The sequence below is a fragment of the Dicentrarchus labrax genome, unplaced genomic scaffold (genome assembly GCF_905237075.1).
Source record: "Dicentrarchus labrax unplaced genomic scaffold, dlabrax2021, whole genome shotgun sequence".
Classification (NCBI taxonomy): Eukaryota; Metazoa; Chordata; class Actinopteri; family Moronidae; genus Dicentrarchus; species Dicentrarchus labrax.
The window spans coordinates 3440848-3468028 of NW_026136703.1; the positions used below are offsets into that span (position 1 = coordinate 3440848).

At 40.6% G+C, this 27181-nt stretch overlaps 1 protein-coding gene across 10 annotated transcripts in view; it reads right to left on the minus strand.

Annotated features, from left to right (window-relative positions):
- The window catches only part of nrxn3a (neurexin 3a), a 205492-nt gene that overhangs the window by 120215 nt on the left and 58096 nt on the right, over positions 1-27181 (minus strand). The gene's annotated exons all lie outside the window — the stretch shown is intronic.

Genomic DNA, 27181 nt, shown 5'->3' on the forward strand with positions numbered 1-27181 from the left:
GTCCATGTGGTCTGTTCAGGATGTGTTTAGGCAGCAGCAAGAAATGGATCGAGAACAGCAGCATTCTGGACAGAAACGGCTGCAAACGTTTCTTACTCAAGTTGAGGAGTACTATTTAGATCTGAGGAGTCTGTACATGGAATAGGGATTGTTGAGATCATAGATTTAAGTGAGTGCCAGTCTATACACTTCTTTAAAAACAAATGTAAACAAATCTTATAATTCATTCTTTATTTCACCGATAACCAGTTAAATATACCAGCGCGATGCCTTGCTGCTGCATTCTAAAGTAGCTGTAGGCAAGACAGAGATGCCTGACTGACTCCCACATCAAGACATGAAGCGATAAAAAAAATCAAAGCATGTAAATGAGTCTGCAGACTGCCAAAACAGAGAACATTTTAAAGCAGTATCAACAAGTCTTCATCAAATCTGAACCATTGATAGATGTATACAACAAGGTTGTATGATTTTTTGTCTATACATCCTGTGAGTCAGACTAGCATATAATATTAAATAGAAATCAGGGAAATCAGAAAGGAGGCTGGAGGGAAGATTGTACTATGCTATGATAGCTCAGGTCGAAAAAGTAAAGTCAGACATTTTTAATAGCAAACTATTCCTTTGTCTGGTCTTCTTTTTGTGCTAAGGTAAACCAACAGACCAACATGTTTGGACCCACTAGCGATCTTGCCATTCCTAAAACTATGGGTTAGCATGGCAAAGAAAGCATACTTATGGCTGCCTTTAATGAGACTTTCTCAGATGGCCTTCATTATGGAAGGTTTCACCAACAATAGTCACACAGTTCAGCCTTAAACACTGCTTCCTTCCAACAGTTGCGACAATTAACAAACTCAATAAATCAAAATTCAACAAATCCCGATGAATTATGCATGACCTTGTCATTTTGTGGCGGCAGGAGCTCAGTGTGTAGGGACTTGGCTTGGGAACCGGAGGGTCGCCGGTTGAAGTCCCACAGACCACAATATGGAGTGTGGACTGGTAGCTGGAGAGGTGCCAGTTTCACCTCCTTAGCACTGCCGAGGTGCCCTTGAGCAAGGCAACCTAACCCCAAGAAACTGCTCATGGGACGCTGCTAACGTGGCACCCCCATCACTCAACCATCTCTCTCCCTGTTGCATACCCACCACAACTTTTCCACAAGTTTGACCAATCAGTCAAAGTTTCCAGCGAGTTTCACCAAACATAGTAGTCCCCTGCGCAAAACATTGGGCCATACTAGCGATGTTATTCTCACTGGAACAAATTGCCATTGATTTTTAACTTAACTTAAGCAATTTTCCCTTTCTCCTGCAATGTCATTGAAATAAAATGTCTTAAAACATTGTGAGATGCATCGCAATTTTGCCATTTCATGTCCATAGAGGCTGCTGAGCCCGGTTCTGTTGCCTGCTCGCCTAGCTGCAGTTCTGGTAACCATTTTGGTGCCAATACCAGGCAGTATTCTCTGCTGGTTAACCCCATCCTGGGACTGAAGACCTCCTCCTCCCAGCAGTCAAAAGCTACTGCACTAGAGGTGTAAACACCAACAATCTTCTGGTGCTTCAAGCTCCCATTAAGGCAGAGTCAATTAGCTGCATGGCTAGCTGAGCCAACTAGCTAACAGCAGCCATAGTTAGCAGCAGTTAGCAGTTACTTGAGCAACAAGTAAAATGATCTGTCCATCAGAAGACTGATATGATCCAGTTTTACCAAAACCAGTGACATAGTTGGTGGTGTGGGATTGTGCCGTAAAGTGGGGGCTCGTATCCAGCAACCCAAGTTATATTATAATATATATGTATATTTTATCAGAAAATAGTAATATAATGTTGCTTTAAAACTCTTCCATCCATTGATCCATTTCCCTCCTTTTCTATAATTGCAGTCCCTACCACGCACAAAAACAGCAGCATGGGTCATTTCTTCAAGCGGCTGATGACCTGTGTGTCTCCTTTTTTTCATGGCCATTACCTCTCATTCCATCTCTCGGTCAGCCCCCCACCCTTTATCAGACAGTCTACTTGTCACCCTGCCTGACCGCTTAAGACACCTCTTCATCTCCATCCACTCATCTTTCACACCCGTAACTGAAAACTGTTAAAAAGGCAAAGGCAAAAAATATTAATATATCATCATGGTATGTTAGGAAATCCAAATCATGGTGTCTTTAGTATGCTGCAGACTTGAAAAACACTTCACAGCTAAGGGAAAAAGGCTTTTGACACCACTATTTTCCCACTAGCTTAATTTTGTCATGTCATTGTGAGAGAAAACAGGAAATTGTGAATCAAAACAGCATCAAATAACCAAGAGAAATGGTAACAAGAGCAAAACATTGTGCATTGTCCCATTTGGTCAGGAAACAGGAAAGATCAGGGTCCAGTGTGTGACATTTAAAAGGATCTGTTGTTAGAAATTAAATATAATATTCATAAGTATGTTTTCTTTAGTGTATAACCCCCTGAAAATTAGAATCATTGTGTTTTTGTTACCTTACTGACATAGGGACTTGCTTGCTTGATTCGCAGCCCACATAGTTTCTCCTTCACGCTAGGTAGGGCAAGGTGTATTCAGCTGGAAGCAATCTACAACTTCACCCCTAGATGCCACTAAATCTTACACACTGTCCTTTAATTCAAGGACAAGATGGTTGAACTGCACCTATCTGAGCAAACATGAATGACACTCATCCTAACAAGGTAGGGTGATCATTTTTTGAACTTTTGGGAAATTCAACCTAGCTCAGATTTAACAGGTATGGTGGCCACAAATACGGCCCTATCCAAAGCCAGTGTTTTACTTGTCCCTCCTGGGCTACTGTAGAATCATGGCGGTTCAACATAGCGGACTCTGTGAAGAGTGACCTGTAGATCAAATGTGGCTCACCACAGACTTTACGTTGTGATGACATCATAGATTGTTAAACTACTTTTCTGGGCTCGAGGGAAGTTTTACAGATATAAAACTAGTATGTGGCTGACCGGGTCACATGTCTTCATACTCTGTATGTAAAATGTAGAATGATGTTTGTTGCAGCAGAAATTAAATATAATATTCATAAGTATGTTTTCTTTAGTGTATAACCAATTGAAAATTAGAATCATTGTGTTTTTGTTACCTGACACTGAGCACAAGAAAGAGTTATGTACAGTATATCATATTGCATATAAAAAATACACAAATGAAGATGCACACATGCACACACACATTCATACACTTGATGGAAGCGTGATCTGGCATCAGCTCAGGTGAGAGCATTTAGAAACCCTTGGGTGGACCATCTGTTGGTCTTATTCAATAGACAGATAGCAAGGGGATAATCCTATTCATATTCCTCTGAACAACCCCAATACTACATCTATCTCTCTCTTTTTCACCTCATGACAGTGGTGTACAGGATTAAAAGGGGGGAAAGTTTTCATCCGCTGGGCTGCACTGTTAATGAAAAGATTGCGAGAAAGCAGTGGTGAATATGCTGGGGGAAGAGGGTGGGAGAAAAGGAGCAGCAGCGTGAGGGGAGCATTATCTCGGGTGGTTTTGAATATGACTGTGATTGCTGGATTCTCTCCCTTTCTCTCAGGGTAGGGACTGTAAATTAGAACTGAGTGAGGAGGGGGGGGGGGTAAAACAGCATGTAAGCCTCCGACTGCACACCACCGGCATATTGAACGGAGCTTTTCGCCCACACCATCAAAGAAGAGGGCCAAAGCTAAAGCCAGAGTGGACCATACTGGAAAGGCACAAAATGGCTTCCTTGTTCATCCATTTGTAGCTCTCTAGATTATAGCTGATATGATTTCTGGACTGAGATTTTTTGTGTGGAATCTAACTGTTCAAACAGGGTGATGGCTTTTTATAGACAATACACAGACAGACTATGTTATCACATAAAACAGACATAATACAAACTGCATCATATTGCAGCAGTTGGTAGTGTTAAAGGGGGACTGTACCGGTTTTACACATAAAGTTAATCCATCACAAAAACTACCCAGAAGTTGACCTGTAGGAAGAGGTCACATTGTAGAAATTGTTTTTGGAGCTTGAATTATAGGGCCTAAAAGTCAGGATACCTAAGCCTCTGCAGCTCCAGTTGTGACCTATCATGATGTCACCCATTGGTTTGTGGAGTACTGTTTTGAAGCCTCAAGTTTGGCATTATGGACGTCGCCACGTTGATTTTTGCAGCCAGCAGCGCTGACAGTTGAGCTGCTCTCATTGGCTGCGCAATTTTAACTTGTCCACAGCAGGAATGGCGGCTCGCCTAGTCACACAGATTCTCATTTTACAGATAAACAGTACACTAAAATATGTTTCTGAAAGGAATGTGAGAAATAGTCAACACAGTAACAGAATCTGGATCCATATCTGATCAGCACTGCCTAGTTTGACAGTTTGATCTGAGTTTGGTGCGTTGAGCTGGACGGACTCACTGAGAATGACCTGTCTATCACAAGATAGCCACACCCTAAAGCATACCCTGCTTTATGGTCTATTTTACTCTAAATGGGACCATCATTTACTAAATGAACATCATGCTGTATGGAAGAAGACTGAAACTAGAGATTGAGACCATAAACTCATTAGGAAACTGTTTACTGAGCTCATAAATCAAGAGAGAAGTAGGCTCATTTCTCCATAAGACTCAATAGTTTGTCGTTTTTTGCAGCCAATGGAGCTGCCCCCTGCTGGCCATTACAGAGGATGCAGGTATAAGACACTTCCAGATTGGCTTTACTTCAGATTTAGACCCGGAACCTCTGTCCACTATATATTCTGTCAATGATTGTGATCAAATTTCTTTCATCTGTCTCTTGAGAGTACCTGACTTTTTGGAAGCTCAATGCTAAATCACTGGAATACCCTTTTAAAGTCACAGTGTGGAGTGAAATAGCAGTTAGAGCATCTTTGAGGGCTCAAAATGGTCTCAACACCAGTACTTGTACTTGTACTTGTACCAGTACAGTTCTAATGTGTCTTTTTAATGGTCACACAGCAATGTTGCCCTGCTGTCCAGTTTGACCATTCTCTAAACATACCTACAACAGCCCTGTGAGGTCAGCAGGTTTAGCAAAAATGTTTATGTATTTCTTTTATTTCCCCTTTAATTCTCCTTTTCTACCTCTCTCTCTCTCTCTCTGTCGCCCATGCTCCAGATTAAAATTATTCCTTTTTGTCAGAGCTGCGGGTCACGCCACCAAACCCCCCACAGAAGCTGGCAGAGTCGCTGCCAAGCAGCTGTCCTGTAGAAACAATTTCATAGCCAGCTAATTTGCCAGATCCTTTTTCATCTGCTGGCACTAGCAGTATTTCATTAATTCTCTCATCTTTTCAATTACAGGTTCATGACTACAGCAAAGGTGAAAGGGAGGAGGTGGTGGTGGTGGTGTGTGGGGAGAACTATTAAACATCACAACAAATCTGGTTAGTATTAGCAGTGATGACACGGTTTAACTATGACATACAGTCAGTAACTGCTTAGAGAAAGCCTGTTAGTGTTTTCAAAAAGTATTTCCTTCCTTAAAATTGCAATCTCAAAGATTTTCATTTAAAGGGTTATTTATCCTATAGCCCACTGATGACAGTATTACAAACTGGGTCTCTGTGGGGACATTCCCGGGACAAATGCTGCAAGTCTTCAGTCTTTTGCAAAAATGTGATTTGTACTGCTCCCGACTAAAGACTTTCCTAGTCGACTAAGTAGTAGTATATATATATTTTAACAGCCGTCAGTTAAATGCTAACAGAAACAGCAGTAATGATTCTGAATGTGCCGCAACAACCAGCAAGCAGACTGAACATTTAGTTGATTTATTTAAACACAGTGTAACATCACACAGTATGGTTGTTCAAAACACGGAAATTCCAGCTTCACAAAAAAAAATACAGGCGGACTACAACAATGGAAGACGTATAAAGCTAGCAGCTAATTTAAATTGCTACAAACTCGCTTCTCTTCCTCCATTTCATGCCTGTCCCGTCCCTGCCTGAACCCGCCGTGTCTTCATCCCCAGATTCAGAGTCCTGGTCGGAGCCGCTGGAAATCAGCTGGCTTCTGTTGGTCCGCTCCGGTTCTGTCGCTCATTCGTTCCCTGCTGGGTTCCCCCGTTACACTAGTAACTTCCCCTGTCCTCTGAGTTCCCAGTCTGGGACAGACAGCTAATCGGAACACTAACTCGCTAGTAGCAGCAACTAGTACAGTTAGCAAGAGAAAAAGTTTTTGTTTTTCGACTATTCGACTAATGAAAACCACCATTTTTCTTCAACGGACAAACCAAACATAGATAGGGTTGATTTCGCATTTTTCACAGGTTTCGCGACCACCGTGGTTTTTCACTTCACAGCCCGTTCTCTTTCCCAGGTCATCAAACAGCAGCAGTGTTCAGTCAGTGGCAGTCATAAACTTCATCGCTAGATGCCGGTAAATCCTACACGCTGGTCCTTAAAGTAAGAGTAAAATTACAGGCTTGAAAAAATAAGTACCCCAAAAAATGACTTAATTACATGCATTTAATGGAGAATAGCAAAAAATAATAATATATTCTGTTGGATTTACTAAGGTCACACAGTTCTGGAATCAGGTACTCAATTCACACAGACTGCAGCCACAAACTCAGTTAAAAATGTAGCACACTTTTGCACGTCCTTTAGTAAGTCTGATTCAGTCTTTGAGTACCAAATTCCCTCTTTGTGCTTCCACAGACAGTGGAGCTGCGATGAATGGACAGATCCTGGCAGTCTCATGTAAGGGTTTTTTGTAAGGACACAGCACCCACAATGAACACATAGGCGACATAGTCACATGATATGTGGTATCAATAAAATTAAAGGAATATTATTAAGTTAGTCTGTTGTTTCATTTCAATTTGAGAATGCAATAAGGCCAGCTAATGATATGGAGAGAGCAACACAGCTGGACCAGTCCCACACTGAGGAAGATGACACATAAAGAGAAAACTACAGTCTGTACAAGCAGCTTTCCATTGGATGATGTTGATGTAGATCAATACAGCAAGGTAGCCAGCATTCTGCACACACACACACACACACACACACACCAAAGACGTTATTACGCGCCCCAGTGAGTGCATTATGATCTTACACCTACAACATGATGGCCGCCGGTGCTCAGATGGCAGAAAAGAAAATAAGCTACGAAGCACGAGATCACTGCGGGCGCCAAATTAAGCATGTGATGTCGACGTAGACATTGGGGCCTCGTGCATATGCAGCGACACACACACAGAGATTATAAAATTAAAGTCCGAAAATATGTAATAACACCTGATAATGACATCATTCTAATTAGCTTATGAGCCATGTCCACAGGGCTGTTGTTGGACATTTCGGTACCCGAGGCCGGATGTCCACTGCGCTTCATCTTCAAATGTGATGAGCTAACGTAAGCAAAACACTAGCTAGCTTGCTAGCTAATATACACCAATAGTAACATTAGCTATCGGATGTAACTAGCTAGCTAACGATCAATGTAGATTAGCTAGCTAGTTAGCTAGTGTTTTGCTCCTTAGCAAAACAATCACTGACTAGGTAGATGTAAATGAATCTATTTCATTAGTTCATTTTACTCAGTTTTACCGCTTGCCTTTCAAGCGCAAAGGAGAAACTACAAAACTGGTGAAAAAGGCCCCATCTAGAGCCAGTGTTTGCTTTATTCGTTCTGGACTACTTTCATATAACTCACCTGTTTAAATTATATTAAGGCTTACATTTATACACACAAAACCACACTGAGCTTCACAATGGCTCTTCAAAAACCTAGGGGTCTATTTTTAATTATACAAGGTTGTAACGGACAGTGCAGTGTATGGGGGCTGCTAGCAAGGCCCCAGGCTTTGAGTCTGGAAAGGCTGTTTTATTTTTTCATTTGGTAAACTGTGCATATTCTTTTTTTTACATGTCAGGCAGGTTACACCTTAAGCAGTAGGCTATATTATTTAGCATGCTCATATGTGGGGAGCAACATAATGGCTCATCCAGCTATCTGCATCTGGTTGGAAAATAAACAGGGAAAGGGATGTGCAAAAAAAGAGTCAATCCTCAGCCGCCTGCACTGAAAAGACTGTAAACTAAGGCGGAGGCTGGTTGGTGGAGGATGGCTGAAGGAGACAGAAAGCACAAGAGAAGGGGCTAAATGGAGGGAGTGAGTAGGGTATGGTGGTGGTGGGGGGGGGGACTAAGAAAGATAACCATCAGTAATTTCAGCAAGCTGGCGGATTTCCATTTGTTTGGTGGCTTGACCAATGGTGCGTTGAGATGTCTGCACCAAACAGCAGTGTGGAACGGGGGGGGGTGGATGGAGCCACTGAGGCATTAGCTCTGAGGAAGAAAAGGAAGAGGTGCTGCCATTTTGATGGCGTTATGAGAGTGGAGGCTGAGCTTTTCAGACAACGGCTTCTTCACACACAGATAAAGACTGATAAGGTGAGTTTGTGATCTGTGTCCATTGATACAGGATGTAGGAGGTTCAGGGGTCTCTGAGAGGGGCCGTGTCCTGCTTAGCAGAATACCAACGCTGACACCATCATTTCACTCAGTAGAGATAATCTCAAATGGAAGATGAATAAAAATGAACAGCAAAGGATAATGGTTCACAACATGTATTAACATTACGCTGGAATGATCTGTACAGTAGAAGAGACTGCCAGTTGACTCCTCTACTTAGACAACGTGGACCCTTCCAGCACCTCCATGAACAAGCACACTGCTTGATGGGCCGCCATTACACTACCATTAGCAGCAAAACAGTGTGAGATTTCTAGCCTAGATCTAAACTAACCACCAAACGTTGGTGAGTTTAGTGACTATGTTATTAAATTATGATTTTCATTCAAACATAGTTTTAACAGTTGTTAAAGATTTTATTTATAGCATATATATATTGTATATATCTATTAATTTTTAAAGGTATAATTCGAGAGAAAACAGCATGTTTAACTAGTCCCACTAAAAATGTAACCAGCCTAATGTTAGCTTAGCAGAGGAGCAGAAGATCATTTTTGATTCTAGTGGAATTCACAATTTGATGTGATCAAGCTACTTTTAAATGACTTATTTAAACATATCAATGTGTACATTCATTTATTATATTAATGTCAAGGTAATTATTAGTATCGATAAAACAACAGTAGATGGAAAGCTGAAAAGAAAGTTTTTAAGGTTTACATTAATGAAGTTTTGCTGTAAAATAGTAAGCACAAAAAGACATAATATAAAGGAATTAAATCCTATCCATATGTTACAGTGTTCCCAGTCAGTTGAAAACCTTTTCTCAACTTCAGATTTTTCTAGAGTTACTGCTCTCTGCCTTCGTGGGCAGTATTATTAATATTATTTGTCTTATGATAACCACCCATCTCACTACTCTACTGTGCATATGTGTCAAATACATCTTGGAATCTTAAATCTAATGAGTTTAGTTTAAACTTCTATATGGGCTTCAGTCTAAGTCAACCACAGCGTGTGTGTGTGTGTGTGTGTGTGTGTGTGTGTGAGAGAGAGAGAGAGAGAGAGAGAGAGAGAGAGAGAGAGCATGCATATGCACAAGGCATCCATGTGCATGTCTGTACAATCACATGTGCACATCTTCCCACATATGCAGAAGTGAAGGATGACCCCATCCATCCACACAACACACACACACACACACACACACACACACACGTAACTCTGTGAAGCATGACAGCAAGGTTGGCTTCGTCCCTGGGGGCTTTTCATTTACTGCCCAACATAATGCCACATCCCCAAACCCCCCCATCCCAAACACACACACACACACACACACACACACACACACACACACACACACACCCACCCCTCCTTATTGGCTATTATCTGGGCTGTCGGAGCCTGTGTTGATACCTAATGAAGGGCCACGGTTGCCATTTCTCAGCTGACGGTCACCATGGTTACAGGAGAACAGAGGAGGAGGAGGATGGGGGGGGGCATGAGTTTATTTGAAAGAGAAGAGTGAAATCTGATGGGGAGAATAAGAGATGAGGAGGAGAGGTGGTTGAATGCAAGATCCGATTTGATGTATTTGTTTTTACGAAAAAGGAAAACAAGACATACCGTTTCCCTGTAGTGGGGGGGGGGCTAAGCCTTTATAGACAAGTGTTTGCAAAACAGTCGTGAGAAAGAAACATTAATTCAACCATCTCGCTTGATTACAAGATAAACAGTTTACTATAAAGGATGATTCCAGATTAATTCCAACAGGGGGCCTATTTTCTTAATTTCCTTAACCCTACCAACAATTAACAATTAATCATAGCCATAACTCCAGATATCACGTAAAGTGAACGAAATACACTGACAGTAACAGTTTGAATATATGTTGACATAACATCATTTTTAAGGGACAGACTTGTTAGTTTGCTTGTTCTTGAAAATCCAGGATAGTGTTCCTTCACTGACTGAGCTCAACTGGGTCAATAAGGCTCTTGACTTCATATTCATTCATATATACTCATATTCATAGGTATGTTTTTAGTGTTTTTAGTGTATTTAGTGTATTTTTGTGTTTTCGTTACCCTAGGATGAGCGCTCCTCTATGGAGGCCGCCATGTTTTACCGCTATGTTTCTACAGTCGGCCTTAGAATTTTAGGCCTTAAAATGTCTTAGTGTCTTAAATGTGACTTTGACAGATATTAGCAACATTTTTCAGTCTCACATTTGAATGTGTTTTTGGGGAAAAACTTGTATTGATCATGCTGTAACTACAAAATCAGACTGACACAGAACCACTACAGATTTTCCTTCATATGCTTTGTACATTCCTTGCAATAAATTGACATTCATGACGGGCTTAAAGTCTTAAAATTACATTGAACCTGTTGAAACAGAAAACCTTGAAAAATGATCATGGCAAAACTTTTTTTACACCTGTTTCACAGATGAAAACAATAAATTGAGGAACTAAGAAAGATTATCTTATTTTTTTTCCTGTTCTTATGTCATCAATACAGGAGCGAAAACAACAGACTAAGGAACTGGATCACAGGAATATTTTTCTGACTTGCCTCTCAGGGCTTCCATATATTTCACTGCCAGTCACCATTTCTTTTTGATTTGTAATCAGGTTCGTCTGATGGACGGTTTGTCCTTTACCTCAAAGACATAATTGCGTTTTGAGAGGGACAGATGACACGGGGGCCAGATTAATCACACTGCTAAACTCATTTCTGAAGGACAGTTGTAAGGTGGTGGGCGACGATTCCACGCGCTGTCTCCAAGCAGGAGCGTACGTCTCCTAAAATGAGATGTGGCAGGGCTAATACTGCATGCACGCTGTGACCTAATGAGGAGACGCTCAGGTCAGTGTGATGAGATGCCCGTCAGCCTCCAAAGAGAACTGAAGCCTCCTCTGAACAGCAATACGCCCTGTGTGTGTGTGTGTGTGTGTGTGTGTGTGTGTGTGTGTGTGTGTGTGTGAGAGAGAGAGAGTACTGGTACTGGTACTCAAGGCAACCACAACAACAAAGCCCCTTGTGTGTGTTTAACACACTGCTGTTTCTGGTTATAGCACTGGTTTACACTGCATGGCAGGCTCATTGATTTCTAATAGATTTTTATTTTATTCATTAAGCAATAACAGAATGTCAAATTAAGTGATTCCTGTCATGCACTGAAAAAAAAACAATCTGGAGACAAGCTCAATGTGGGTTGACATGGGTGGGCCTTTTTGATACCTGTGTTAAAAAGCAATTTTGCATTGTGTCCACTTAGCCTTCTTACTCTTGTGGTTCTTAATCTCGTTTATTTATTTTAAGTGTCACTTTTTTGTAGTTTCCTTTGTGATTTTGTAGGCCTCAGTGGCCTCATTTTTGAAATAATTCACACATGAAGGTTTTGTTTATGTCCCCCCATAATATCCTATGTCAGTGGTTCGCAACCTTTTTTTAAGGGGCCCTTTTATCATCATTGACTAAACTTGCTTGACAACTATATACTGTATACTTCATAGGCTTTATTTATTTATTTATTTATTTATTTATTTTTACAAATTCAGTGTGTGTTCTACTATGTCTTTGGTTGTGTAACTGTGTACCTTTCTGATGCAGGACGAGACTGTTAATCAGAGAGCAGCGGCTCTGTGAATATAGCTTGTGTTCAGGTCTTCACACCCTTCAAAATCAAGAAGGCCACCTAAGTTGAAAATCTGATTTATTCGACTTTTCACCAAAGGTGAGGATGAACGTTTGGCGGAAACATAACTGCACTCCACGGCAAACATTTGTCTTTTTACAACCGTGTTTATCTGCACACACACACACACACAGGCCTTTGTGTCAGCGTGAAGCTGACAGGGGCAGGGGGGGACTGAAGGGGGGGTATGATGGGTTGAGAAAAATAGTAAGTGATTTTGGATCGTAGCAGGGAAGCCCATCAGTCACATACACCCGCAAGCCCCACACACATACCCGCAAGCCCCACTCACACACACACACACACACACACACACACACACACACACACACACACACACACACACACACACACTTCGGCAGGCCTTCCTGAGGCTAAGTGGCGTTAACCTCCTTCTCTCATGGGGCCCAGACAAAAGCCCCCAAGGAGTGCTAATAATCACTCTATCTGCCCCCTCCCCCTCCCTCACAGTACACTGGCTCCAGCCCCCATGTCTGGGCTCTACAGTAGAGCATTATATGTACACATTTTCCTACTAAATATAAATTATGTTAACACAAAATGATCCCACACATTTTTGTGAAACAAGCATTCATTCTGAAAATCTGAAAATAACCTGCTGTGGAAATACATTTTATGCAAATCAAATATAAAATATGTTTGGATCAAGGTCTGCATTAAAGGTATACCTCAGGAAATTCAATTCAATTAATATAAAATGATATTATATTGAACTATGTAGTCATTTTGGTAAAAAGGTTCAAATAGAAAATCTGAATTTAAAATTTGTATCAAAGAACACAGAAATTTCAATTGTACTGCATGCTGGCAGCAGTCTGAAAGCAGCACCTGGGTTCCGTAGTCCCTCTGCGTGTTTCTTAGATCATCACTCTGGGAGAGCTTGTTAGGCCCAGTGCCCTAGTTGTATCTGTATGAATGAAGGTGTGGGGTTGAGCTGCCATTTTGTTTTTCATTGTTTTCTCATGTGTTTGCTGTGTCCTAGGGAGTTAGGTTTAGTTTTTTTTAATTTATTTTAGGTTTAGTAAAGTTTTGAAGTCACACTCAGGTAAGTCAGTACTTTTTGAGGAGAGATTTTTTGGTTGATTTACAGTGCTTTGGTTAACAGTCACAATTTCTCCTATTTGTAGTCATAATATTTCACTTTAATTGCAATTCAGTGTCCAACCTTTGGTGTGGGGGCCAGGGAGGGAATGGCCTTTTAATTTTAATGCTGCACTGCTAACAGTTGGCAAGGAGTTTGATCCAGTTCTAAAACAAGTCCAATCACTACAGATGGAACTTAACAGAGACTGAGAAAATAGAAAATAAATATTCTAAACCAAAAAATTATATATATAGTATTTTCAGGGTTTTTTCCTCTCTTATATTGCCTCTATACATGCCTTATTAGAGAAAAAGATTTCTCATTTTTTATGCATTAATAAATGTTTTAAAGGCTCTTTAAACATATTGCAAGGAGTTTAAAAAGGTTGTCAAACTGTCTCAGTTTAACAGCTGAAGCCTCTATATAACCTACATAAACAAACAAGACCATCAGAGAGAAGATTGGCTATATCTATATAGTTATTCTTAATATGTGCCACCGGGTTGGATGCCCCTTGACATCAATGAAATAAGGCGGTGGAAACACTACTACCATAGGGGTTGCACAATCAAGACAAACTGAAAGTTCCTTGTTGCTGTTTAAGTTTATAAGGTAAGCACGTAAATATTCTGTCCAGACTTTAGTACGCTTTAGTTTATTATTCCCAGGCCTGCTGTTTAAGACTTTCCACACTGACATTAAGCAAACACTGAAAAATTGAAGAACATCTTAAGATCCAAGTCATTCTTTTTGAAAATGACTGGAAGATTATGGAATTTAACGTCACCATGAATATAGCGACTTGGTTAAAGGTTAGAGAAAGATGGCGGTCATGGTTAGAAGAACCCTGCACCATCCTTCCTGTCCTCCTCTGTGTGAGGTTTTACGGCATCATATGACGTCACTGGAAGAGGACTGGCCTTCACAAGAGGTTTCACTGATCACTAACCATTTATCCAAACAACTAGTGCTGCTAGTTTTTTGGTCTCTCATCAGACACATGACAAAACCACATGACAGCATCAAATACGTATCGCCTGTACACTGTGTGTAAGAGGCAATCAGTGATACTCACAAACCATATAGGTGGTAGTAAGTGTAAAAAAAACCTCACTGGATGATATATGAGGCCTACTGTGTGTGTTTCTGTGTGTATATGAGTAGAAGGATACTGAACAGCTGAAGGTGGGGGCGGTATTGAAGTGGAAGTCACTGGTGTGTAACGGCACACACGCTCCTCCTTGATTGGCTTCACCCACACCAACCCCACCCTGTAATATTTTTTTCTCACTATTCCCCATTATTCCCCATTTTTCTCTTGAATCAATGCTTTCATTCCTCTGCTGTGTTCCCTTCACTGTCTCTGTGGACAGGAGGAATCGCAGAAAGGGGAAGAAAAATGTGAGAAGGGGGAACAAAAAGAACGTGTAAAAGATAAAAGATTTAACAGAAAAGGCTGTTCAAGTGGTGAAGAGGTTTTCTCTTTCTTATAATACAAAAAAAAACAAAAGAGAAAAAAAATCCAGCACACACTCAAATTGTAGATGACAAAATCTAAATTAAGATGACAGAAGTAATGACATAACAGTTTGATGATGATCTAAAACTATAAAGTGGCAAAATGTTTCTCTACACTGCACTTTAAATGGATCACAACAGCTTTTAAATGACTGTACTATAGGTCGTCATAATAAATTTGACATATTATTGCCTGTTATGCTCAAGCCTCCAGGAAGAGCCCCAGACTTTGAAGCCAATTTGATATAGTGGCCAAACATTGTAATTACAGCAATGGCGGCTGTCGCATGAGGCACAATGGCCCAAAAATATTATTTCCATAAGGTAAGCAGCAGAAAAAATGTTAGATTTTTTGGGAGCGTCAGAAACCCTGAGAAATGACTAATTTTACTATCAGAAATGAATTAATTTGATGGATAACATTTGGAAAGTCTGGAAGAGCTGCACGAATAATTTTTTTTTATCCTCACTCAAGTTATCAGTAGGATAAACCAAGTGGCTCGGCCGGCAGAAGTCTCTAGAGGGAACCCTCTCCCTCCGGCCGGTGACATGATGTCAAAAATATAATACAATCCATCCGCAAGATTATTAGTTTTCTTTTATAGTTGCTTCAAAACTATTTAAACTGCTCTTTCATATACATTTAAAATAAAAACACAATTGTATTATATATTTCATTTGGCACAAAATAATTGCAAATGGTTTTTAGGCTTCATTTGTTGTTAAAATACATAAAATATAAAAATGGTATGGTTAGTAATGCAAATATTTCCAGAATATTTCGCTTTCTTGTAGTACTTGAATATTTAAGAGACCCTCCTAGTCAGAGGCGTGTCCAGACTTTTTTGACGGATGGACGGAAGATGGCACAAGAGACGAACTCAGGGTGTGGCTTGAAGTATGTCTCAGCTTTCCAGTCATTCCCAATTTATGCAATTCCAACACTGTTTATGGACCCCAGTCTGCAGCAATATTCAAATACACTAGGGGGAAATAACACATTTATATCACATGCCCCAAAAACTATGATATTAGCATAAAATGGGCATAAGTGCAAAGGGGAGACTTGTGTATCCATATAACCCATTTATATTCCGATATCTTGAGGTCAGAGATCAAAAGATCCCTTTAAAAAATGGCCATGCAAGTTTTTCCATCACCAAAATGTTGCCTGATTTTGAAATGTTATTCTAGCATCACATGGTTGGTGCCAGTGGATGGATGTAGATGTTAGGTAATCTAGTTTCATATGATACCAGTATCTTCACTCTAACTTTAAAACGGAGCCCGCTACAGCCTCTGAAAGAGTTTGGAGTGGAAGGGGTAAGGACAATGGGATGGCCAATCAGATTTCAAGGATGGCCAACGTCACCCCAGGCCTCTGGGAACACCCCGCTTCCTAAGACATGATCCCTGTCCCATGGGCCCAACGAACAAGAAGCATATGCAGAAGATTTGGGTAAGTTTATAGCAGGAAAAAAAACTTTGCTTCTTGTGCCACTGAGTAGCTTCCATATGAATGAATGAAGCCCACCAACACTGTACCCATTTCTCCCCTAATACATCCATGGTCATGCTCAGGAGGGCATTTTCATGTGGATTCCATGGGATTTGGAAGCAACATGTGGTATTACTGTGTATTTATCTACATAATACAGTGTGTATCACTTTAGGTTAAACTAACTATTCTAAACAATAATGTTAAAGGGACATTGTGTAGTGTTTTAAGTATTTTATTAGCTAAAATCAATGTCTTCATTCATAAATGTGTCCTCATTGGTGTAAAATTACCTCTGCCAATGATCTGACTTATCCTCGTAAGCGAAGAATTTCTTATCTATATATACATTGGACGGGCAAGTCCATGGAGGCTTCCATGTCGTTCCGCCATTTTGAAAAACTATAATCGCCGAGAGGGACATAAAGCCTACCTGTCTAGCTAATCCACAACGCGTTTTTGTTCAGAGCCAGCGTCACGTGACTGAAACCAGTTATAACGGAGAAGGAGATCAGTGAGAGGCGCTTGTCTCTGCCCCGGCACATTTCAAAGTCTGCACTGCACTTTAGTTCATAATGGAGTATCATACTTATGCCAACCACAGGAGAAGGAATCCTCGTCGCCAAAAAAAGCGAAAAAGGGAATTAAAAAGGCAACGTGACTGGCGATTTCAAAAAACGAGAGTAAACATCGGGGTAGCTTTTCCCAGGTGGAAAGAGCTAATGAAGGAGAAAGACTTTGAAAGGGACGCTGAAGTTGCCTGCTTTCTCCTCGACAGGTAGGCTTCTTGGTACATAACGGCTACCGTAGTTGCAATACGCATTTGAAAACGCGAGGCACTAGAGAGCACTATTCGTCCGAATGCAAAATACAATTTCACCACTAGATGGGAGAAATTCCTACACAATGTCCCTTTAATAATAACAATATTTTTAGATTTTATATTGTTTATAAATCTTAACAGAATTAAAACACTGAGCCCTACATTTTAATAGTTAATCAATTCTGAATCAAGAAAGACAAAAAATGGAGACAGAGAAAAGGATGTGATTTTAAGGGGGCGTTGGTGGAGGTGAGAGTGCAGGATCTGGAGGGAGAGAGATAACAGCTCTCTCTTTCTCTCTCTCTCTCTCTGAGTTGTCATGTGAGTGGAGTGTCACAGTGAGCGACTGGCCAACAGAGATAGGGCCAGGGCCCACCACAGTAATCTGCTCTGCAAACACACACGCACACACTCAAATCCACAAAAACACACCTTATCAATGATCAAATTTACTCAGGCAAGGTGTTCATCAAAACCTGTACGCTCAGTAAACTTCCACTATTAATCCAACAAAGCACCATTTGAGAAAATGAGCTGTGTACTTGTATGTGTGTGGGCATATATACTTATATGGAAGTTACTGCAGCTAAACAGTAAATGTGCTATATTTTAACAACGCTTTTCTGCCTTAAGGCTTAAATTTGAATCTACATTTTGCCTCTTACAATTTTGATGAACTGATCAATATATCATGTGCCACTGAGGTCACCGGGTGTGTGTGACATAGGACTACCACTCTACAAGGATTCGGAGGATTAGCAGAAAATGGATCATTGATATAAACGATGTGATGAATACATTTATTAAATAAAAGTCCAGGTAAGCAAAATGTAATATAATTAAAGTATAGGCTTGGATGAGTAGGCAATTAAATTGTTTGCTGAGCAGAAATTATGTTACATTCATGTCAAGTGTCAACAGAGATGTACAACATGGAACAACAAACAACAGCGGGTGGCTGTGGTGCAGAGGCAGAGCGGGTCGTCCACTAATCGGAAGATTGTTGGTTCCCCGGCTCCTCCAAGATACTGAACCCTGATCCCGATGGTGTGCATCACTGAGTGAATGTGTGTGAAAGGGTGAATGTGGCATGTAGTGTAAAAGCGCTTTGAGTGGTCAGAAGACTAGAAAGGGCTATACAAGTATATTTACCATTTACCAATTCCATTCTTAAGAAACATGATGATCTCCTGCTGTTGATGGAGACCCTGGGATGTGTGAAAAAAAATGGCCTTGAGTTAACCACAAACAACATTTCATTTTAAATTTCTAGTTGAGATCCCAAGAAATAGAGAGATTTCCAGAAATATTTGGAAGATAGTTTGAGAGAATCTGTCTAATTTGATGCAAAAGACATACAAAATATTTCTATAGAATGTCAGTATTGCAAAAAAACACATTGCCCTAAATATTTAGTGTGGAGTAGCAGGAATAAATATGCAACGCGCAGTTAGACATTTAAAATAAACTTGCGTGGTTAATGTTGTGAACTGGTTGCACTGGTTTAGGAAAAGATTGTAAGTTATGTCACATACCTGATGTCAGTAAGTTACATAAGTTAACTTAAACACGTTAGTTAAAAGAAATGTTTTGGTTTCACATGGGACACAAGTGCCACGTCCTGTTTGTTTCAGCCATCCATCCACCTCATCACCTCCAAATGCAGACTTTATCGCTCACCTGACTTCGATGGCAAGAGAGTCCAGAAATTACACTAGAGAACCACCTATGGCGTCATATTTTGACTGACCAAGTGGCAGTATTTGATGACTTGGGAGAAAGAAAGTATAATTTAATTAGCCAAACATAGTTTGAGAGGTTTCCACTATCATTTCAATCATTTTGGGATGCAATTATTAGAACAAATGAAGGCCGGACTGCTGATTGGATGATGAACTGCTGAAGTAGTAAATAACAGATACTAGGCTGGACTAAACTAGACTACAGTAAAGCAAAATAGATTAGATCTAAATAGAGTGGTGTGAGGTTCCTATTGAGGAGAGGTGACAGTAATTAAGTCAGACTGGGGTCAATGGACTTCTTTAAGATGATTGAGAACACTGCCCTACATATGGGAATACCCTCCCCCAAATACACACACACACACACACACACACACACACACACACACACACACACACACACACACACACAGAGCTTCATCAGGCTCATAATTGCATCAGCCTAGGAGAAGGGGGGTTAGCACTGATTACACATTGCCCTCTGCAATTGGGCTTATTTGGCAACCTTAGCAAGCTGATCAACCCCAACACACACACACACACACACACACACACACACACACACACACACACACGGACACACGGACACACACACACACACACACACACAGACACACACACACACAGCAAAAACCTAACCATAACCAATTCATGCCTAACTCTAAAATTAACCTTAATTCACCATACCCCTAAACGTTAACCAGGAACTCAGAAATTACATTTTGCCCTGTTAAGACCGGGCTTTGGTCCCTATGAGGACTACTAGTCCGGACAAAGATTGTACCAAAATAGGTTTCCAATCGGTAAAAAAAAAACCTGCGGCCACACAGACATCATGTTTTACATTTCTAATTATGTATACATGGTGACAATCGAAGCATAACGTCAAAACAGACAAGAGAAACCATGAGTGACCCCAGAACTCCACACACACGCAGACACACAAAAGTAGAGTCAGCCCTGCAGCATCATGACATGCAGATAATGTCTGGGCAGCGCCGGCCCCTGTCACTGCTCCCTGACTGCGGGCTTCAACACCAGATGAAGGCACTGATACAGTCCAAAGAGGTCCCACTGAGGACAACATAATGGACGGACAATGAAGTGAGGTCATGCTGTTATGATGATGGCTGACACTGCATGTCTGTCTAGTTGCAGGTCTTTTTTTGCATCTTTGTAAATTCATCAAAGATTAAAAGAAAATAATTAAAAACAACAACACACAAATTGGATTCAAGAATGAATGCCATGGAAGGTAATAAGAACAAAACCATGAATAGAAACAGAATATGCAAAATGACATGGCAAAGCAAAAAACCCTAGTCTGGATGTGCTGCACTGTTCAAACATCAGCTGTGGTTGCAGTGTGTCCAGTATATTTGGCCCTTATAAGGAGCTGATTGATCAGGTTGAATCTGTGGTTAAAGGGACTGGCTGTTCAGCCTCCTCTTGCTTGCAGATGATTTAGGTTGATGAAATAGTCGAATTTCTACGTTCAAATGGACATTAGATCAGGTTCATACTATCATTGATGGTTGTAAAGGGAAACTATCATGGCTCAACAAAGCTAAAGGGAATTTATAGGCAGGTTCCTCAAAGAGCTCAGAAGGGACACAGTTATTCAATGTAAAAAATATAATACTATGGGACAGAGGTATAGTTGGGAGTAAACTCAGTTATCCACCTCTTTAAAATGAAGCTAGAGTTTACTTATCGAGAGCTGGACGTCTGCTTGAATACATTTTTTCTGTTAATCATATTTGATCGCTCGATTGCGCAGGAAGACCCACTGTACAGGTGCACCAGCTGTTTTTCCCACTGCGCTTTGTCAAAGCATTTTTGACGCAGCCACCTGTAGCGATGGTGATGCGTCTCTGTGTGATCATCTGCTGAGACCCTGTAAAACTTTTAGAAACAACTCAATTTGACTTCCTGACAGTGTTGTATGTCTGACAGTCCTTCCAAATGCCAGTTTACAGCACTGTTGATGCTTTAAACTCAACATAAGACTTTTAAAGACACAATATCTAACATTTTCACATTAAACTGTCCATAAATGCTAGACCTATGTTGTTGAGTTGTGTACTTAAATGCCTGCTGCCACAGGGTCAACAAGGTGAGAATCCAACCAATGTGATTTTGAGCATGGTGCAATTGTTGGCTCTACATGTGGCTACATGTCTCACCTCTAGCCTCACTTTGCATCTTGTCAGTGTATACACACATATATAGTGTAGTGACTTATCTATATTATCATATTATCAATAGCCAAGAATAACCGATAGGGAAAATCAAGAGGAATAGTATATAAACGAATAGACCAGAAACTAGACCCATCCCAGAAATCTAATATCAGTTAAGACAGTTTAAGACCTCCACCTTCACTTCCTTCTTAAAGCGAGCCCAAAATGAGAATAAAGAAAGCAAAGTCATTTAGTATTTTCCTTGTTTTTCTCACAATTTTCCCTTCATTAGCCTCCTGGAAAAGGTCATGATGGCCAATATTTTGGTCTCGCCACTCTAGCCTTTCACTCTTTTTGTTTGTTGTTGTGACATCTCAAAAGATTATGAATGGATTTGGATGAAACCTCGAGTCAGGGTTGGTCACAGAGTAAACTTCTATGGCTATTCATTTATTTTCTACAGAATGCGACCACAAAATGGAAAATACCATTTATAAAAATTTTAAAGGATGTCTGCAAATTCAGTACATTTGTGCTGTAATAATCACAAGCAAGCTCAGACATCCTGCACAAAGAGATCCATTTTCTGACCAAAGGAGAGTGGAAAAAAGCTGACTAATGAGAGACACAAATTGCCATGTTCCAAGATGAATATCATGCTGCATCATGTTTCCACAGTGCTGTCAAATGTGGTTGTACTCTACAGATAGTGTGTATGTTGACCTTACTTATAACTATAATGTCCCCAAGAAGATCCTATCAGGATAATTTGAAGTGACATCTCTGTTCTGCTTGATTTTTGTTTCAATGCTGTAAAACTTTTAGAAAGAGTGGTACACCATAAAGACAAGGAGTGTGTGTGTGTGTGTGTGTGTGTGTGTGTGTGTGTGTGTGTGTGTGTGTGTGTGTGTGTGTGTGTGGTTTTGGAAAGGGTCCCAGGCTTGGCCAGTTCTACTTCTCATGTTCACGCCGTATTATCTCACCAACCATGACACACACCCACAGCAGAACAACACTAGAGGAGCTGAGGCCAAAACGGTAAAGCTTTCTAACATCTACACACAGCAAACAGCACTCTGTAACCTCAAACAAGCAGACAGCTGGAGCCAACACTACAGTCTACTAACCTGACACAAAATCAGGCAGTGAGTGTGTGAGTGAAAAACAAATTGAAAATCAAAAGACTTCTCTGATGGTTCTGTGTAACAAACCATCTGGTGCAGCCATGCTATCCCCCTAGTTTCATACTCCACTGTGCAATCGGCTTGACTAATCAGTAGGACAGCGACAGGAGAACAAAACTTCTCATGCTTACTGGAATGCAAAACCAAGGTCTTTTTTAGAATGTATTAGATAAATATGCACTTTGACTCTCTCTGACTTTTTTACACTTATAGTTTTACACTTATAATACTGACCAATTGCTACAATCGGTGTCATTATGGATGATAAACGACTGTCTTTCACACGCAGAAATCACCACCCAGTCTAACCAGGGGAGAAGGACACGGTGGGCCATGTATGTGGATCTTGAAGAAAAAGCAGGAGCAGTAGAAGAGCATGTAGCAGTAGAATATGATACCATGCATGCATGAAAGCTGACCTCTCATTTGAAAACTAATTAAAGATTAAAATCATTTTTTACATAATCATTTACAATAGGTATGTCATTACAGACAACCAAAAGGATAATAATTTCTTCATTACCCAATCACTGCTGGTAGTTCAATGTTGCCTTTAACTTGGACTAATTAGTAGATAACAAACCATTCAGTATTACCAAAAACTAACATTGTCAATCTAACATCTTTGAAATAATCTATGACAAACATATTATTTATCTGCAGACAGACACCGCAGTATGTGCATCCATGTGACTGATTCACATGGAAGCCACATCCATGCTCACATACAGCATCACACCGCTATCAGGAAAAAGCAACTCTATTAGAAGCCAGCAAACATAGTGCAACCAGACATGGAGAGCCTATCCATCACTCCTGCCCTCCGCAAATGAGTGTTGTTATTGTACTCAGGAGAGTGCAGAAATCGCAGCCCCTTAGGAAAGCTTTTCACGAGAATGGGAAGAAGATACTGCCAATGATGGCGGGGAAGAAACATAAGGGCATTAGATGAACCATTTGTTTTCAATGCCTAAGAGGAATGGAGAAATATGCAGTATGTTTTCAACACGTTAGCAGCTTTTATAAGAAGTAATTTGTGCAGATGGGAAGTCTGAAAACCCACTAGCACCACCTGAAGGCTGCTACATTGATTACACTTAGTCTGCAATGCAAAAGAGCTGAATGGAAAAGTCATACTGAAGACACTGCAGTACAGTATCTTGTGGGGCAAGTTGACATTTTCCCTGACCCCAACACTATGGTTAAAGTTGCTCTAATCTATATTTTTATATAAACAATGGATCAAGGGAGTATGTGTAAAGTGAAAAGCTACTTGTAGTGATGAACCCTCAGAGAATGATTAGCAACTCTACAGTTCCACTAAGCTCTAGAGAGCATTTAAGAATCTTTTACCTCATTGTTTTGCACCAAACAGCAGACAGTTAGTGACTAGCTTTTTAGCAGCTAAAAGCCAGACATTTTCCTGGGGCGGATATTTTTCTGAGGTGGAGACAAACCCAGAGCTAATTAGTTACTATTTAGTGATGAATGATGATGGAAAATAAGTCGTTTAAAGTCTGGGTATCTGGGTTTGGAAAGTCTCTAAATATACAGTGTTGTACAGTATCGCAAAATGTATGAGACTTTTCCTCCAAGACAGAGGACACAGAGATACAGATCACGCTCTGATTCTACACTGACCTCTGAGAAAATAAGCCTTCACAGCTTTTGAGGCATCAAAGCCAGTGTCTCACTGTAATAAGCATTCTAGACGTAATGGACTTCTCTTATCTGAGCCTATAAATGTTAAAAAGCTTAGTGGGCCTGGTGCACTGCCCTGAGGTATGGCACAAAAAAAGCAATCTTATTTCCAATAACAGCGCACAGCGCAAATATTTTCCACTCATCTTCCTCTCAGGGAATTTGCATTAACTTAAAGGCTAAAGGGAATATTTAGTTGGTTGAATTATGCTGACGGAGAATTACATGAGATGGAGTAATCTAAGACTGAGATCAATCAGTGATAGGCATTCACCTCCTACGTATGTTCAGCCAGCCTGACGTGGTGTGTATATCCGCTTAGCCTTCCTCCATCTGATAGCACCAACGTTTTAATTTGACGAGCCATAATGCTGAAAGATCGGAGGTCACCTTCAACATTGAAACCCTGCTTCGCCAGTTTTTCTCTTCATTTCACAATTTCTAAAGTGATAATTCCTCTCTGGGGTAGAATGCTTTTGATAGCAGCCAGTCATACTTTAAGAATATCAAGGACCCAGGCAACACTAAAGCATTTCTTTCTTTGAAAGGGCCAGTATTGCTCTGTCATAACTTTATGATTGCTGCAGTTATAGTCGAGTAAAAAGCGATCGGATGATCATTGGAACTCAGCCATGTGGAACAATGCGAAAGCAGAAAAAGATGGGGAAGGCACACTCTGACTGTCAAGTATTGAGCAAAGAAGAAAATTTATGCAAACGTTATTTTGGTGCATTGGCAGTGAATGAGGCAGCTTTCACTGTCTGCTGACCACACCCTCAGTGGAAATGAACTATAACGGCATCAGCAAATGTTCCTTTCACTCTCACTGACAACTGAAAACACTCCAAGAATTGATTCAGTCCTTTATCTCTTTACTGATACAATCACAATCTTCTCGATAACATATTCATAAATCTCTATCCAGACAGGTACAGCAGCCATGTTTGAAAGGTCTGTTATGAACTGGTGAATACATTGGGGCACATTTTGTGCAGAAAACTGAAGTCCAATATAGGACTCATCAAACTGGGGAGTGTTACATAATTCCACACTGCTTATCCAACGAGCCTCCCGGCAGATACATAATAGATGCAGAGCAAATATGTGGATCAACTATGGAACAATAATAAAACCATTTCTTAGAGCACATCAAAGCTTTTCCATGTGGAGCCGCTACAGCCGTCAAATACAGAAGTGCAGATGTGTACATGTTCCATGGTGACACAGGGAGGTGGTCAGAGTGAACATGCAGTTCGGGAAAAGATGGTAGTTTAGTTGAAAAAGTCAAAGTCAAACATTCCATTCGATAAATCTTAGAGCTGTCTTTTGTGGGCATGTCCAAGTTAAATCTAAAGTCCTGAAGTCAAAAAGCTTTATACGAAAATTGCAAATCAGTAGTCTTTCAGTGAATGCTAAATTTTAACTTCAGTCCTAATACTTTGGGGAACATGAATGTCTGTACAAGATATGATGATATTTGTCAAGATATTTCATTCCAAACCAAGTGTAGGGCTGACCAACCAAGCAACTTTGTCATCTGTAGAACCCCAAACTTATTTCTTACTTCTTATAGAAGGCCTGTGTGTTCCCAACCCACTCTAGCCTGTTGTCCAGGTATACTGAGAGGTATTTATAGGAGTGAACCACCCCAACATCTTCCCCTAGGATGAATACATGGGTCAGAATGGTCTTAGTCCTACGGAAGTGCATAATCAGCTCCAGATGGTTCAATCTGCACCATGCAACAAAGTCATAGACTAGGCCTTCTGTTGTTGTCCATTGATACATCCTAAAAGGAGTCATTTGAAAACTTCTGCAAGTGGCATGACTCCATGTAGAAGTCAGAAGTGTATAGAATAAAAAGGAAGGGGGAGAGGACAGTGTCCTGGGGACAGCCACATTGCTCATGACAGTTCCTGAAACACAGTTCCTCCGCCTTACAAACTAAGCAGCGAAGCTAGTCTCCCAGAAGCAAAAGCCCTGGAGAAATCAGAGAACATGAACCTCAGTATTTTTCCACTATATTAGCTCTGGGTCTTGAACCGGTTCTGTTCAAGATTCTTGGAACATTGGTGCCATAAAGCAAACTAGCCTGTGTTTCCAATAGTTTTGAGCAGAACCATTGTAATCAACATTGCGTCATCAACAGAGGACAATGCACAAAGAACTGTAGAATGAAGTGCCCTCCTTTGGTTCCCAAAGAAAAGCTGCTTTTTTTCGGTTCCAGTGGGAAACCAAATTTTCAGGTTTTATTTTTTGTTGAAATGGTTCAAAACTTTGGCGTGCAAACTGGAATGGCCGGTTTCATGTTGGTGGAAAAGGCCAAACTGTGATCTGTCACAGACTGTCAGACTTGTCCAGGTGGAAAAAAGTCTGGTGTAGCAAGTAAATGATAGTGTCGTTCACTGTGATTTTCTCTTGGTAGCCAAACTGCAGGGGGTCCAGTGCTGGTTTAACCAAGGGCCTTAGGTGGGAGAGTATCAGTCTCTCAAATGTCATGGGTCTGAAGTCATTTGAAACTTTTGGGTGCCCCCTTGGGTACCGGGACCAGGCATGACAGTGTGGGGACCTTTTCCAGTCTCAGGCTCAGGCTGAAGATGTGCTTTAGAACTCCCCACAGCTGCACAGCGCATACCTTAAGCACCTCCTTGCTGACATTCAGTGTCTCTAACCTTTAACCCAAAGCTGCATACTTGCCTCTTACAGATGCTCCATACATTTGCTTTTTAGCACACAACTACATGTCAAACTTAAAAGCAGTGATTAGACAGACAGAAAGGCAGCATTAGCTTCAGCTGTTACCCAGTGGACTCTTTATTTCTTTATGGCTGATAAAAAAAATCCCTTCCTTCAAATGTGGCCAGCTTGACCAAGATTCAGTGCTGTGTAGTCCTCACTGACTGAATGCCATTAAAAGCCCATTAAAACACCATTTCATTCTGAAAAATACCTTGGCTATACATAGACACGCAGTTACACAAGCAGAGCTGTCACACACAAGCAAACACAAAGGCAAAAGTGTGTGTGTGTGTGTGAACACAATGAACAACTACACACACTAAAGATAATATTCACAAATGAAAACACAGTCACACAAACCTTCTAGATATTTTAACAAGGCAGGTCCTTTGTTTCTGCCTGTCTCTTTTTTCTATTAGTGTCTCAAATTATGAATGAATACACACCATGAAATCATCAACTCAAAAGAACACACACACAAACACATCATGTAGCATAGCCAAGGAGAGGACTGTA